Source organism: Chenopodium album, chromosome 4 (assembly GCF_948465745.1).
Source record: "Chenopodium album chromosome 4, dcCheAlbu1.1, whole genome shotgun sequence".
NCBI classification, from domain to species: Eukaryota; Viridiplantae; Streptophyta; class Magnoliopsida; order Caryophyllales; family Amaranthaceae; genus Chenopodium; species Chenopodium album.
This window is the reverse complement of record NC_137837.1, coordinates 64,214,702-64,229,689: the sequence shown is the minus strand read 5'-3', so window position 1 is coordinate 64,229,689 and position 14,988 is coordinate 64,214,702. Positions and strand designations below refer to the sequence as shown.

General features: G+C 33.5%; 2 long non-coding RNA genes across 3 annotated transcripts; both read left to right on the top strand.

Moving 5' to 3' along the window:
* Positions 1 to 2,305: 2,305 nt before the first annotated feature.
* Positions 2,306 to 4,180, top strand: LOC145627082 (uncharacterized). Its single transcript, XR_014111309.1, has 4 exons — positions 2,306 to 2,687; positions 3,393 to 3,442; positions 3,577 to 3,645; positions 3,746 to 4,180. It is a non-coding gene; the product is annotated as an uncharacterized LOC145627082 (long non-coding RNA).
* A 136-nt stretch (positions 4,181 to 4,316) lies between these two features.
* Positions 4,317 to 13,371, top strand: LOC145627081 (uncharacterized). Of its 2 annotated transcripts, XR_014111308.1 has the most exons (4): positions 4,317 to 5,107; positions 5,955 to 8,853; positions 9,073 to 9,120; positions 10,500 to 13,371. It is a non-coding gene; the product is annotated as an uncharacterized LOC145627081 (long non-coding RNA). The 2 variants fall into 2 exon arrangements; XR_014111307.1 differs by having other exon boundaries at positions 5,955 to 9,120.
* Positions 13,372 to 14,988: the final 1,617 nt, after the last annotated feature.

The window sequence follows — 14,988 nt, the reverse complement described above, 5'->3', positions numbered from 1 at the left end:
ATATTATAGTTTGAACAACATCAATTAATAGAGGTAAGTTGTAACAATTTACAATGTTATAATCCTAATAGAGGCAAATTAATATATATGTATGTAATGTAGTGTAGTGTAGTGGCAAATTAATAGCATGTCCCTCTATGAGCAGATAAAATCCTAAATTTACCTAAATATACATGCTCATTCACATTAACAAAATTAAAGTAAAATAAATTGTTCATACCTGTAGGGTGTAGAAATTTAAGCTAAAGGTGAAACGCAGTCAACGGAGTATTTTACATACTGTAAAAAAAATGGAACAATAATTTGAATTAATGAACAATCTCCAATACCAACTCCATTTCTACTTACATAAAAGAAAATTAATAATGAATCATGTCTAACTCTAATTAACTTCGTTTCCATTTCATTTAAAAAATGTTCAAACCTATAATTGAATTCTACCTTACAAGTATGAAATAGTAGTAGAATCGTGGTCAAGGGATCAACATTGTTATTGCTAATCCTCAATTAATGATAAATGTTGTTATAGACTTGTATAAAAAAAAGTTGTTCATATAAGTTATTTTGTAAAAAAAAAAAAAAAATAATAAAAAAAAATGCAATATATATATATATATATATATATATATATATATATATTTTTTTTTTTTTTTTTTTTTTTTTTTTTTTTTACAAAAAAAATTTAGGTGGCAAAGCAGAGGAATTTTTTGAAAAAGATATCAATTGCAATTTACGTTAAAATTGAGTGCACTGTAAAAACTATTGATTAGCAGAGAGAAAATTGGATTTTAATAATATAAGATTAGTAAAAGGGATAAAATTATCTTGTCAAAAGAAAAATGAGATGAAATTAGAACTTAATAAGATATAATTGAGAGGATTGGAATGATTGATTAAGATTAATTTGTAATGCATTCATAATATTTATACAGTGAACAAATACAATCAAATAATCATCCATAACCGATAATGAAAACTATCAAAAACCTTGAAATGTTCAGTTTTTTTAATCAATGTTTTTATCTTGATCAACATCTTTCAATCCATTTACATGTACATATGAAGAATTTAATATTGATACATAACAAATTATAACCAATTCGAGCCCATATTGAGATATTGACACAAAAGTCACTGTCCAAACACTCGAGCAGGGCATATGCCGCCATACCATGATAGTGGCACTACATGCGTAATTATATTTATCATAATCCTATAGTACACATCTTATCATTTTTTATATACATCGTTTGATTTTTACTGCCACCATTAGTTATACATATACGAAGTATTACATACCAAGTACAATTAAAAAAAAAAGGAAAAAAAATGTTATGGATGGAGTAAATTGGATCCAACGACTTGAGTGGGAATCCAACCCCATTGAGTTCACATAACATTATTAAAAGGTTTTGCTCTTCTTAACAAACATGAGTTTAGTATGATGACACATTATTTATTCACTTTCCAAATTACAGTATTTATCTAGCAAACAAATTATAGTATTCAAGGTAGATTGCGTGTCCATCTCCATGAAAACTCTTCTGTTTCTCCAACAACCCACGAAAACACTTGTTTCTCCATTAAACTGTGTTGAAAACTCCCATTTTTCTCCATAGGTTTGTCGGAACTCTAGGTTTCTCACCAATATGTCGAAAGTTTAACCCGTCTGAGATCATACGCGATTGCTTCTCCGTTGTTTTACCTCCCAAATTCCCCACTTTCTCCATAATTAAGCTCCAATTTTGTTCCTAAAAGACTCTCGTTTAATCTGCTAAAAAACCCCAATTCTTTTTTTAAGAATTTATCTCTTTTCAAATTGAAAAGTGCCCATTTCAAATATGAAATCATACTAAAAAATACTGGCAATCAAATTTGCACAAACTCAAATTCAACCACATCCCAAAAAAACCCACATATTCAATAATCAATTATACAATTCGGTATTCTTTTACTTGTTCTCAAAATAAAAGATATTCTTTTACTTAAACCTTAGTTTACGGTAAAGATGAGCAGTGAAAAAGTAGGTTTTAGTCGGTTTAGAGTTAGATACGACGTCGTTTTACTCCCTCAATAAAATCCCCAATCACCTGGTTTAAAAAAATACAAAAAAAAAAGAAATTAGTATATTCCCAAATTACCCTTAGGCTCTTGGACCCGAATCTCCCATGTTAACGTTTTCTTTGGTTTTGAAGGCATATTCTGATTCTCAATTTCTCTTCTTGTTTGGGAGCACAAAATTTAGGATTTATAAACACCATTATTATTATCATAGAAGCTCGTGTTATCCAAAGAAGAAAAAAAGGAAGTTAAAATATTGAGGGATTAAATATGTTTTAAGAGGAAAAATCTCACCTTTCAGCTCAAACCATTGAAGAAAAATAAATCACCAAACCCGGAATTAATAAAGCGCAATTAGGCAGAGACCAAAATCAACCTGTATTGTTATTATTAGAGCTACGAAATTATCATCAAAAATCAATACTCCAAACAGAAAATTCATCATAATATCACATTTTGAGCAAAATTTGTTTTTACCTTGAAATTGGGGAAAAAGAAGACGAATTAGTAACAACAAAAAGCACCGATCTCAAGTGAATCCACGAAGAAGAAGAAGGCAATGGCGAAGACGACGAAGAAAACGACGGCGTAGAAGTAGGACTTCGCCGGAATTGTGTGAGCAAAATGTTGGTTACCTGATTGAAACTCCAAACAATCAGATTTGTGTTTTTTTTTTTTTTTCTTTTTTTTTTGTGTGAGTGAAATGAGTATTGCAGTATGTAGTATATAATCCATACTCTATTACTCTGTTGTAGTGTGTGCAGTTATGAAGTAGTGTGGTGGAGTTAAAATAACTACCTACCACGATTTGGGGTTTTTCTTTTGTTTTTTGTTTTTTTTTTTTTTTTGAAATTCAAATCTAAAACTCAGTAGAGTAGGCTGTTTAGAGAGATTAGGTGGAAAAGGCGGGAGTGAATGAGAGCTTAGGATTGGGGATTTGGGGACTCCACGTAAAAAGTGAGACTACAATTATACTATAGATTTCCCATTCATTTTGATTTTTCAACATAACGCTGCGCCCCTTTCTTTCTCCTCCATTTAGACATGTACTCTGGATTCTCCATTGAAGCGACTTCCGAGCTTTCTTCTCCATTGAAGCGACTTCTGAGCTTTCATTTTTACATTTCTCTTTCATTTTGATTTTTCAAGTTTTTAGCTTTTACTTTTTGATTTTCATCAGATCTTGTCGAAACTGATGAATTTTTGTTTTTGTTTTTTTTATTACATTCATCAAGATCTGATGAAATTTATTTGATTTTATATGTTTTTACGTTTTAGCTTACATTCGTTAAGAGTTGATGATTCTTTTTTTGATTTTTTTGGATTTAAAGGGAGCTCAAGGATCTATTAATGGAGATGATCCTTCTGCACTTGATTAAAGGTAAAAAAAAAAAAATTATATCCTTGTATTTTTCTACATAAATCATTTGAATATTTTTTCTTCAATTTTAGGATTCAGATAATTAAGTACTCTGTGTGAGTAATTTATTGTTTGTATGAATTTTTTTTTTGCAGATTTTAATAATTTTATCCGAATTTATCTTCTTCGGAATCAGTAGGTTAGTCTACTCTCGACATTGAAAGGTTTGTTTTCAATTCCTTTTCTTTATATCCTTAGGGTTTTAGTTTCTGGGTTTTTGATTTGAAATTCTGGGTTTTCATTTGGAATTATGGGTTGTTGTAGGGTGAGGCGTGTACGAATGCTCAAGCAATCAAAAAAATCTGTGGAGGAGAATTAGAAATTTGCGGCTAAATGTGCGAATTTAGCGAAACAGTGTTCGAGATTGGAGCGAGGATGTTCGCTGTACCATCATGATCTCCTTGAATCAACATCATGCAGTTCCAGTTGACATGCATGTTTGGAAGGTTAACAATTGTTAATTCTTCCGTGATTATTAGTTGAGTTTGATCATTTTGTTCCAATTCAACTTATGATCAACTTTAACCGGTGAGTTAAATTTCAGAATATTTAGAATGATTTGTCTCTGCTTTCATACATAAAAAAAAAAATATAAAGCTCTGCATTCTTATTCTTTATGTGATATGGTCAATTTCTCAGTCATTAGCTTGTAACAAATGTCACTTTAGATAAAGTATTGATTAAGCTTATGACTGAGAAATAACCATTTGGTAATACGGTCAATTAAGCTTGTAATATCTACTCTAGGAAGTGGTGACAACTGTTAGCTAGACAGTAATATCTTAACTGCTGCTGGGTTATAGGAAAACTAGCTTGTAATATTGTATTCCCTTGATAAACTATATTTTATGGAAAATCATCTTTCATTGAACATGTTTTCTGTAAACCAAACAGAGCCTGTCTAGATTCAAGTTCGTGATACTTGCATGCTTTGGCGTGTGTAGCGTGTTATATTACTCTTGTGAGTTGCTATTTATTCACTTCGTGGTGTGTGTTTCTGTTCCTGGCTATATACTATCCTGTTTAATGGACAAATATTTGACATTGCTGTCCAACCCATTTGAAATGGGAAGTTGGAAGGTAGGGAAGAAGGCTTTTTCAATATTTTTTGAGCAGGAACTTTGCAAAGCATCGTCAAGCATTTTGACACTTGCTATTTCCGTTGTCTGACTGACATAAAATATTCTCTTGCTAGACTCTTGGGAGGCTGTCTACACAAAGTTGAAGGAACCAGCTATGAATTCATTTGCCAAGTTTTCCCCACCCTTCATGTCCTTGTGCATTCTTTGTTCATAATTGAGAGATTGGCAATGTTGCAATCGATTCTGGACCCCTGTTTTCAGCTAGATTGGTTGTTATATGTGACCAATCACGGAGTATTGGAATTGCTCTGAGCTTGATTCATTTTTTATTTTGTTTTTATGTTATCTTTGTCTTGTTCATTGTTTTCTTTCACTTTTGAATTATAGATCTCATTGCAAAAGCTTTACACAATTTGGGAAAAGCTGATTGCAAAGTTGCTTCTTATCTGCGCTACATGATACTGACAGCAATATATATGCATGCAGACAAACCAGTGAGTTCAATTGATGCTGAATTGTTAGGCAAAGAGTCTACAGACCATATGTAAGGCTATCCTTAGTCTTTTGATTACTTGTATCACCTTAGAGTGAATATCTGCTACTTATGACTGATTGATTGTGTTGTACATTGTGTGTGTTTCATTGTTCTATTTATTGCATGATTTATTTCCTTGTTTCTATATCTAATAATAAAATGTCAGCCCGCCATATAATTGCTTCCCTGTCATTAGCCCGTCATATTACCATATGGTTATTTGTAACTGGATGTCCTACTTTTGTTTTAATTAAATTAAAAGTTTACAAAACTTTGATCAATCTATTCGTCAATTAGTTGTGCTCTTTTGATCTGGTAGTGAATTTAATCCCTACCCTTTTTCTATTTTTCTCTGTTAATCAATAGGGTTCTTTCGTTCTCTTGTTGTTTGATTGATTTTGATGCTTTTTTCTTTGTTGGATTTTAATCGGAATTGGTAAGATTCCCTTTGTTTTTTTTTTGGGTATTTGATGTTAATTAGTTGATCAGCTTCTTTAATCAGTTGAAATTCGAGCATCATCAATTACTTTGATTTTCTTGGGAATAAAGATCGACTCTTTATAATTTTTGTTGTGATTTTATTGGAAGATCGATTACATTGATTGTTTTGTTAGTGATTACTTAAATTGTTTAATTGATGATGATTGGTAATTGGAAATTGAAGTGATTCTATTGATGAAAATGGGTCGATTTTTATGTTATTTTTTTGGTTGTTTTGGAATGATTTTACATTTGCTTAGTTAAGTGGGATTGTTGGATAAAGTGTATAAGTGTGTAGTTTGATTGTTAAGGATTGGTTTGGACCAATTGGTGTGATAGAATGTTAAAATCTGATGAAATTTCTTGTTGGATAAAGTGTAATCAGCATCTTTTGCGTGTTGGTGGGCCTTATGAAGCACGAGGACCTTCTTGAAGATCTTCAGATTCTCTTTCTATCTCGCTTGTTTAATCATCTGGTTTGTATTTTGTGATTTTTGGCTTCAAATGTGTTTTGATTTAGGGATATTGCGGAAACAAGTACATTTTGGATTAGTAATTACTATTGTTGTAGAATTGCATTGTCAAGCTAATTCTTTAGATTGTGAAGTTGATTTTGCAAACGAAACAATTTTGTTGTTATAGAATGAGAAAGTCAAATCAATATTTGCTTGAAATGGCTTGTAGATTGTTATCTACTAATGGATTTATATAGCAATAATTACATTTCAATTTAGTTATTGTTATAATTTACTAGCTGGTGGTGGTGCAGCATTAGTTTTGTTTCTCTCTCCAATTTATGCCTCATTTTGCTGCTAGGTACGGTTACTCTTACCATCATTTCACTCTGTTTTCTTTGATTTTTCTTTATAGTCTGTGAAAAATATTGGACTTCTATCTCTGGGTTACTTGATTGATTGTTTTTTTATATGGATATTTGCTTATTTGGTAAGAAATTAAGTTAGTTTTGTTGGGTTTTATTTTTTTGGGATTTTTTTTATTTAGGTTTATGTGTGATAGTGAGGTTCAACTGATCTTTTGGGGTTCTGTGGAATTGTGGGTTGAATTTAAAAGCTGATAAATTGATTGATGTTTTTGGGGTTTGTAGACACCTAAAAATGTCTCCCCAAAACCAAACCCGATGATGAACAACCTTTCACCGCCATTATTGGTCGGGTTGAGTATTTAATCTTGGAGTGCTTAAATCCATATTTCCATTTCATAAACCAACCCAACTTCTAGTCCATTCCCCAAACCATAACTTATTTTTCTCTTTTAGTGCCTTTAAACCAAAAATAATTCATTTCGTGTCCTTTAAAATCATTCATTTCGTGTCCTTTTTATAAAAACATTTAATCCAGTTTATTTTGGTCCATAATCTGGGTCCAATGATTTAATAGTTGGATGGGGATTGAAAAGATCTTTCCAACAATATATTATAAGCCCAAATCCGAGTTATAACGAATAAGTTATGGCCAAAATATTAAACTGAGCCCAAATCGAACCTAAGCCCACCTTACCTACGACCTAATGATCATGTGGAGGGTCCAAATTATTTAATCCCACTCCTAAACCAATTAGGATTAATTGAAAGCTTCTATAAGTTTCTAAAAGATCTTAATTATCCTTTTTGAAAAGATAATATTAAATAGTTTGAAATTGAATAAAACTCCTTTTTTTGAAAATCCTATTTATATCTGAATTGAAAGAAGTTCAAAGATAGACATATATTATTTTAGTGCCTTATATTTTTTATCCAAATTTTATATGGTTGGATAGCCCTTGAAATTATCTTTCCAATGATATATTATAATATTAATTTCGAGCTATAACGGAAAAAATATGAATAAAATGTCAAACTCTATCTAAAACTGACACCGTCCCACTATTTCGGCCATATCTTTTATTCTATAAAATATTTTAATCTGATTCCAATTGGGTTAGAAAGTAGACTTCAAGATCTTTCCAACGATCTTATTCATCTTATTCCGATTTTTGGATCAAAAAATATGATAAAAACAAAAACCGCAAAAACTGTTGTCTATCGAGTTTTATTCCGATTTAATTCGGATCTTATCTTAATTTTTCGACCCTTCTTTTTTCTCTATAAATAGAGATCATATCACCCCTTTTTAAAACATCATCAAGCTTGATCACAAAATAATTCTTTTCTCCCTCTTTAGCCTAAGCACTAGCCTCCCTATTCTTTCATTTCTTCCTTAAGCACCCCAAGGAGTTCATACAATACCCAAAGTTTATACTTTAACCAAGGCGTGAAAGGTAGAATTAACTGAGGGTTTGGACCAAATCAACTCTACTTTTGATTTAATTTAATTTAATTTCCATTTGATTTATATTTTTATTGAAGTTACTAACAATTTATTCATGATGTAGCAATTTAAAGGAACGCGCGGAATGTGAGTAATTAATTAATTTAATTACTCTTATTTTATTTTAATATTGCTAGTATCATGATTAGGTTATTTTATATTTGATTTGACTAACGCTATTATTGTTGAATTGCTTCCAATATTGATGTTATTCTATTATTTTTATGATCACTATATTGCATGTTTAAAGGGAATATGTAACTGAAAATCACGCCTAATAAGATAATTTGGACAACCGGTTTAGGTTCCTTTTTAATCTTTTTATTTAATCAAGTGATCACAAATATTTTAGAATAATGTGTTTCATTAATATTCAGCCAATTTAGCTAAATAATAGTTTGGAGCAAATTGAATATTTTGTTTGTATGCCTTTGAGACCGCAGGAATCATTTTTCACTATAAGAATCGAGTAGAGGCCAATACGGGCGAATGTGACTCCATGACTCACTTCGTACCATCATCCCCGATCTTCCTTTCGTGGTTCCGAACCATATGGAGTTAGTAATCTCATGGATTATGAATGAGGTGTAACCTTCACGGGTCAATCGTTGTTGCCTATTGTTGTCCCTTAATCGTGGTTGCCTTTTTATGATCCGTGAACGGTTTACAAGTTTCTTAAAAACTTGTTGGCGGCTCCTTACTTTCCTTGTCCCTAATCGTATTATGTCAATTCCCACTTCCTATGAGTGTCAAGCTTATTCACAACATGCTTTAATGTAGGCGCACTTCGAACGACGCCTACAGGGTTTCAATTTCTGTTATAAGGGTTTTGTAATCCAAAATTGGTGATACAAAAAGGAGTAATATTGATATGATGGGCAATTTGTTTGGTTGCTCCACCTGTGGTGAGTGGATGGTGACTGTGATGAGAGATGGAGTGTCTTGCAGGTGTGAGTTTGTATTTTTTTATGTGATTTCTATACATATGTTCCTGAAGTTTGTAGCACCAAATTTAAGTTTATACGACGTAATTAGACTTCGAATGATACAATTGCTTCGTTTGGCTGCTTTTCTTCTAAAGTTTCTCTTGAATTGTCGTTTTTAACATCTATTATTAATGCTGGATTTACTGAATAATATTGTGGTTGTTGAATATATGTGATTTAGGTAAGACACACAAGCTTATGAGTGACCTTGATCGTTTCCTAATTTGAGGTATTGCTATGTTTCTAATTTTCAATGGTTTTTCCTTCATCAATCGTTATAATTATAAGAAATGTAAAATAAACAAACTTTTTTAAAAATGTTACAGCTTGATTATCAGAGATTCAAAGGCTAATAATTTAGTTTTTTTTGGTTTTTATATAATCAATTTGAGTTGAAGCTGGCCTATACTTTTGGTAATTTGGAATACATAACATTATTTTATTTATGTCTTATCATCCTCTTAGGTATTTGTCATTTATTTTTCTTTGTAAAGTCTTTTTTGTTATCTACTTCGACTCTTTTTAGGATTATTTTTTTCCCTTCGTATAATTTATTTGGTTTCGGGGTTTTAATTGGGGGTTTGATTTGGGAAGTTTTGGTTACAGTTACTTCGTTATGAGGCAATAATGTTGAATTTCTTGTTTTGAATTTGATTTTATGGGAAGATCCGGGTTTCCTACAAATGTTGTGATCTTTATAGTGATTTCTATGTTGGAAATTCTAAATTTTTTGCAGAAAAAATTGGTGGTAAACTGGTAATATCTTTAATTCTAATAATGTTCTTGTGAATCATTGAATACAATGGTGATACACATGTACAAACTAGAGTTGTTGTCTCCTTTATTTGAAAGTGAAGAGGTCAGTAATGCCATGTTTAAATATATAGATTCAATTGAAATAATTATCTACCTATTTAAGATCTACTTTGCCAGGCTATCAGTCTCTTCATGTTGGTGCGTAATATTATTGTTGTACTACCCACATAGAATGGTTCCATTAGCTTTTCTCTTATTACCCTGTCTTCATTCGAATAGGGGGGTTTGGTAGTTTTGGCTCATATTCGTTTCTCCCTTTTTTTTTTTTTTTTTTTTTTTTTTTTTTTTTTTTAACTATCATTTCTGAGCTACATCAAGTGACTTGATGTGTTTTTAGTGGTTCATGCTTATGATGTGAGTGTTTTTGAAAGAGTCGTGACCCTTCGTTTTGAGTTGTCAGATAGTCATGCCCATTTCATTTTCTTATGCAACACTATACTTTCTTATCCTCTTTTTTCTTCAATGGATTATGTTGTTATATTGATTTTTGGTATTATGTTATACATGCTTTTTGTAATTAGATGTGAAATTGGAAAGTATGGTTGTGAGACAGACTTTTGGATGATAGTATTGTTGGTAAAATAGTAAATGCCTTAGTAATACTTATGTTAGAAGCATTTACTTTGGTGCTTTTGGCTCTATTATTCATCTCTTGATCTGAATTTGTCACCTAATGATGCATTACTGAATTCTTTTTGTGGTGGTTTTCATTAATATATCATATATTAAGCAATTTGACTGAGTTCAAATTTTCTGTTATAAATCTGGAATGTGAATAATCTATCTATGTAGGATCAGGCTGGTGAAGATGAGTTTATAGACCAACTCTTGGAAAATGTTCTTATAAGACCTATCAATTTCGGTAACTATAGCTTTGATCTTTCAGTAACTTTTTTGTTTTATTCTCAAACTTTCTTTATTTTAATCCTTAGTGGCTTAGCTTGTTGTAATTAAGAAAATGCAGTTTGGATTGAGGACCATCTAGAAATTTTTTTCTTTTATATATTTTTGGTGGTTTTAGAATTTGATATGTAGGAACTTGTGTTGCATTGATTGTGGGAAATCAAAGGTAGAATCGTGATAGGAAGGCGGGGAGTGGGAGATATAAAGGAGAGGGAGAGGGAGAGGGAGAGGAATGGAAAGAGAGGGATAAAGAGAAAGAGAGGGGAAAAGGGAAAGGGAAAGGGAAAGGTCGACAAAGGGAATAAACTAAAGGGCAGGCTGGGAAAGGAGAGGAGGGATCTCACCGTGAAAAGAGTGGGGTCAGGAGATAGAGAAATAAAGAGGGGTAGGGAGAGAGATAGAGAATGAGGAAAAAGGCACGGAAGTGAGGAGACGGAAGAGGAGAGAGAGATAGAAAGAAAGAGGAGTTGGGAAAAAAAGCAAGTGAAATAAAGAGAGAATGAGAAAGAGGGCCACGAGAGAGAAATAAGGGTAGAAAGAGAAAGAAATAGAGTGTACACACCTAAAAATGTCTCCCCAGAACCAAACCCGTTGATGAACACCTTTCACTGCCATTATTGGTCGAGTTGAGTATTTAATCTTTGGAGTGCTTAAATCCATGTTCTATCCAATATATTTCATGAACCAATCCAATTTCTAGCTTATTTCCCTAAACCATAACCTATTTTCCACTTTTCGTGTCCACATCGCAAAACTGAGAGAAACTGATTTTATGGCTATAAAATTTTGATCCAATTATTATTTTTTTTGGATAGGCCTTTAAATAAGATTTCCAACCATATATCATAAGCCCAATTCCGATCTATAACGAAAAAGATATGAGCAAAACACTAAACTCGGCCTAAAACCGACACCCTTCCACTAAAACGACCATATCTTAAAATCTACATATCATTTTGACTTGATTCTAATTGGGTTGGAAAGTAGACTTGATAAGCTTTCCAATGATATATTATATGCCTTATTCCGAGTTACGGATCAAAAGTTATAATTATTTTAAAAACGGGTAAAAAACTTAAATTACCGCGCAGCAGCAAAAATGCCGCGACTCGGCAAAAGCTGACGTGTCACGGGACTTCCCGTGACACGGTGCCCATTTTTGTAATTCTGCACAATTTTCTCCCGTGTCACGGGATTTTGCACCGTGTCATGGTGCAATTTCCCGTGTCACGGTGCCCATTCCGTGACACGGGGATATTCCGTGTAATTTCCGCGTACTTTTTACACCGTGACACGGCATACTGCACTGTGCCACGGTGGACAATGCCGTGTCACGATATTTCTTCCCGTGTCACGGTGCACATCCCGTGCCACGGGATTGCTCCGTGTTTTCTCCGTGTAATCCCTAAATGCGTTTTCACTTCCCGTAACCTAATTATTTCCCGCGTCACTCAGTTTTTCCCCGTGTCACGGGATCTTCCCCCGTTTGACGGTGCCTGCCACCGTGTCACGGTGCTCTTTGCCGTGACACGGTATTATTTTTTAGGGTTTTTATCTTTTTAGGGTTCCGCGTGTTCCCTCTGCTCATTTTCCCTATAAATAGGACCCCCCTTTCTGCAGTTCGGGGCAGCAATAATCATTCTATCTCACCTTACACAAAAAATCATTCTCTTCTCCCTCTTTAACCTAATTTCTATCCTCCTTATTCTTCCATAATAATTCCCCTAAGCACTCCAAGGAGTCTATACTTAACCCGAGGTTCTGTCCTTAAACCAAGGCGTGAAAGGTACAAATAACCGAGGGTTTGGACCAAATCAACTCTACTTTTTATTTAATTTAATTTTCATTTGCTTTTATATTTTTATTGAAGTTACTAACAATTTATTCATGATGTAGCAATTTAAAGAAACGCGCAGAATGTAAGTAATTAATTAAATTAATTACTCTTATTTTATTTTAATATTGCTAGTATCATGATTAGGTTATTTTATATTTAATTTGACTAACGCTATTATTGTTGAATTGCTTCCAATACTGATGTTATTCTATTATTTTTATGATCACTATATTGCATGTTTAAAGGGAATATGTAACTGAAAATCACGCCTAATAAGATAATTTGGACAACCGGTTTAGGTTCCTTTTTAATCTTTTTATTTAATCAAGTGATCACAAATATTTTAGAATAATGTGTTTCATTAATATTCAGCCAATTTAGCTAAATAATAGTTTGGAGCAAATTGAATATTTTGTTTGTATGCCTTTGAGACCGCAGGAATCATTTTTCACTATAAGAATCGAGTAGAGGCCAATACGGGCGAATGTGACTCCATGACTCACTTCGTACCATCATCCCCGATCTTCCTTTCGTGGTTCCGAACCATATGGAGTTAGTAATCTCATGGATTATGAATGGGGTGTAACCTTCACGGGTCAATCGTTGTTGCCTATTGTTGTCCCTTATTCGTGGTTGCCTTATAATGATCCGTGAACGGTTTACAAGTTCCTTAAAAACTTGTTGGCGGCTCCCTACTTTCCTTGTCCCTAATCGTATTATGTCAATTCCCACTTCCTATGAGTGCCAAGCATATTCACCACATGCTTTTAACGTAGGCGCACTTCGAGCGACGCCTACATAGAGCAATAGAGAAAAGTGGGGCTAGGGAGAGAGAAAGAAGGCTCGGATGAGAAAGAAGGCTTGGGAGAGAAAGAGATAGAGAGGCCGGAAAAAAGAGGCAGATAGAGAGATGTTGAGAAAATTAGAAGGGTTGGGGAGAAAGGGGGGAGGGGGGAGGGGGGAGAAAGGGGGGAGGGGGGAGGGGGGAGAAGGGCTTTGGGGAAAAGAGAGCAAGTGTAATCTATAATTTTCAATGTCTTTTATAGGAAGGAATGGGGACAAAAAGGATTAGAAAGAAAGTTCTTCAAATGCACAGGATCTTTAGCTACCCTTGGAAGGCTTCGAGCAAGACACATCAAAAGTGAGGGTTTATGTAAATTATGCCATGGTGACCCGGAGAGTATCATTCATGCCATTTTCTTATGCCCGAATGTGACAGGATCTGGGAGGCTTCACCCTTTGCTAACTTGTTAAGGGATGCACCCTGTGATGAGTTTATTGACAGGTTTGAATGGATTAAAGAGAAGGTCAATAAGCAAGAATTACTCATGTTTGCCACTTTTGCTTGGGCTATGTTGTCTTACCGAAACTCTGTAGTGTTCAATGAGCCTTGGCAGAATAGAGATATTGGTGTTATGGGGTTTGTGCAGTTGGTTGATGGTTATAGTTTGTATGGGAAGAAGGTTGCTGGTGGTGTACGAGGAGGAGGGGTGGCGTCCAGGTTTGCGTGGAGTGCTCCTGCTTTTGGTTTTGTCAGAGTTAACTCTAATGCAGTAGTCTCTGAGTCTGGTGCTAGCATTGGAGCAGTCTTGAGGGACGAGAATGGGGTGATTGTGGCTGCCATGGTGAAGAAAATTGGGCGCAATGTTACTGTAGACTTAGCTGAGGCCATGGCTGCTAGAATGGGAGTGCACCTTGCTCGCAATTTGGGATGCAATCAGGTTGACTTAGAGTGTGACATCCTCTTTGTCATCAAGATGCTTGGGTCGAAAAAGGAAGGCAGATCCCCTCTTGACTTGATCATAGAAGACATCTGTGTTATGGCTTATGAGTTTGATGTTTTTTCTTTCTTTCATATTAAAAGGTCAGGAAATTGTGTTGCCCACTTAATGGCAAGACAAGTTCCACGGCTCTGAGCATGTGTATTTTGATTACTTCTCGCAAGGAATTATCTCTCTTGCTGAACTTGATGTAAGCTGATCCTTTATCTAATATATGCTCTTTGAACCCTTTCAAAAAAAAAAAAAAAATAAAAAAAAAAAAATAAAGAAATAAAAATAAAATAAAATACTATCTTAGTATTTTTATAAACACTAATTTCATTTCTAAATTCAGCACCTTATCATTTTCACATTTCCCATTAAATATCCAAATCAATATACATTTGTCATAAACTTAAAATCAAAAGAACAATATCAATAATTTGTAACAATAATTACAACTCACTATTACGAATTTACTTAGGTAAAAATTACCTACATTCTATTTATAGTGTATTGGGTTATCACGCGCATCGCGCGCGATTACTCAACTATTTATGTTAAAAAAGAGAGAGACCAATTCTATGGATCCCTATGACCCGTCACAGTTCTTAAAGGGATAGATCCGTTGAGTCTTTATACGATCGTCCAATTATATGGCAGCGCACACCTTTTAAGGGTTTAGAAGAAACCTGTTTTAAAAAGTACAAAGTATTAGTTTAAATTTACACTTTATTTTCCCAAATATTATCTTCACACACCAAAGCTTGTATAATTTATC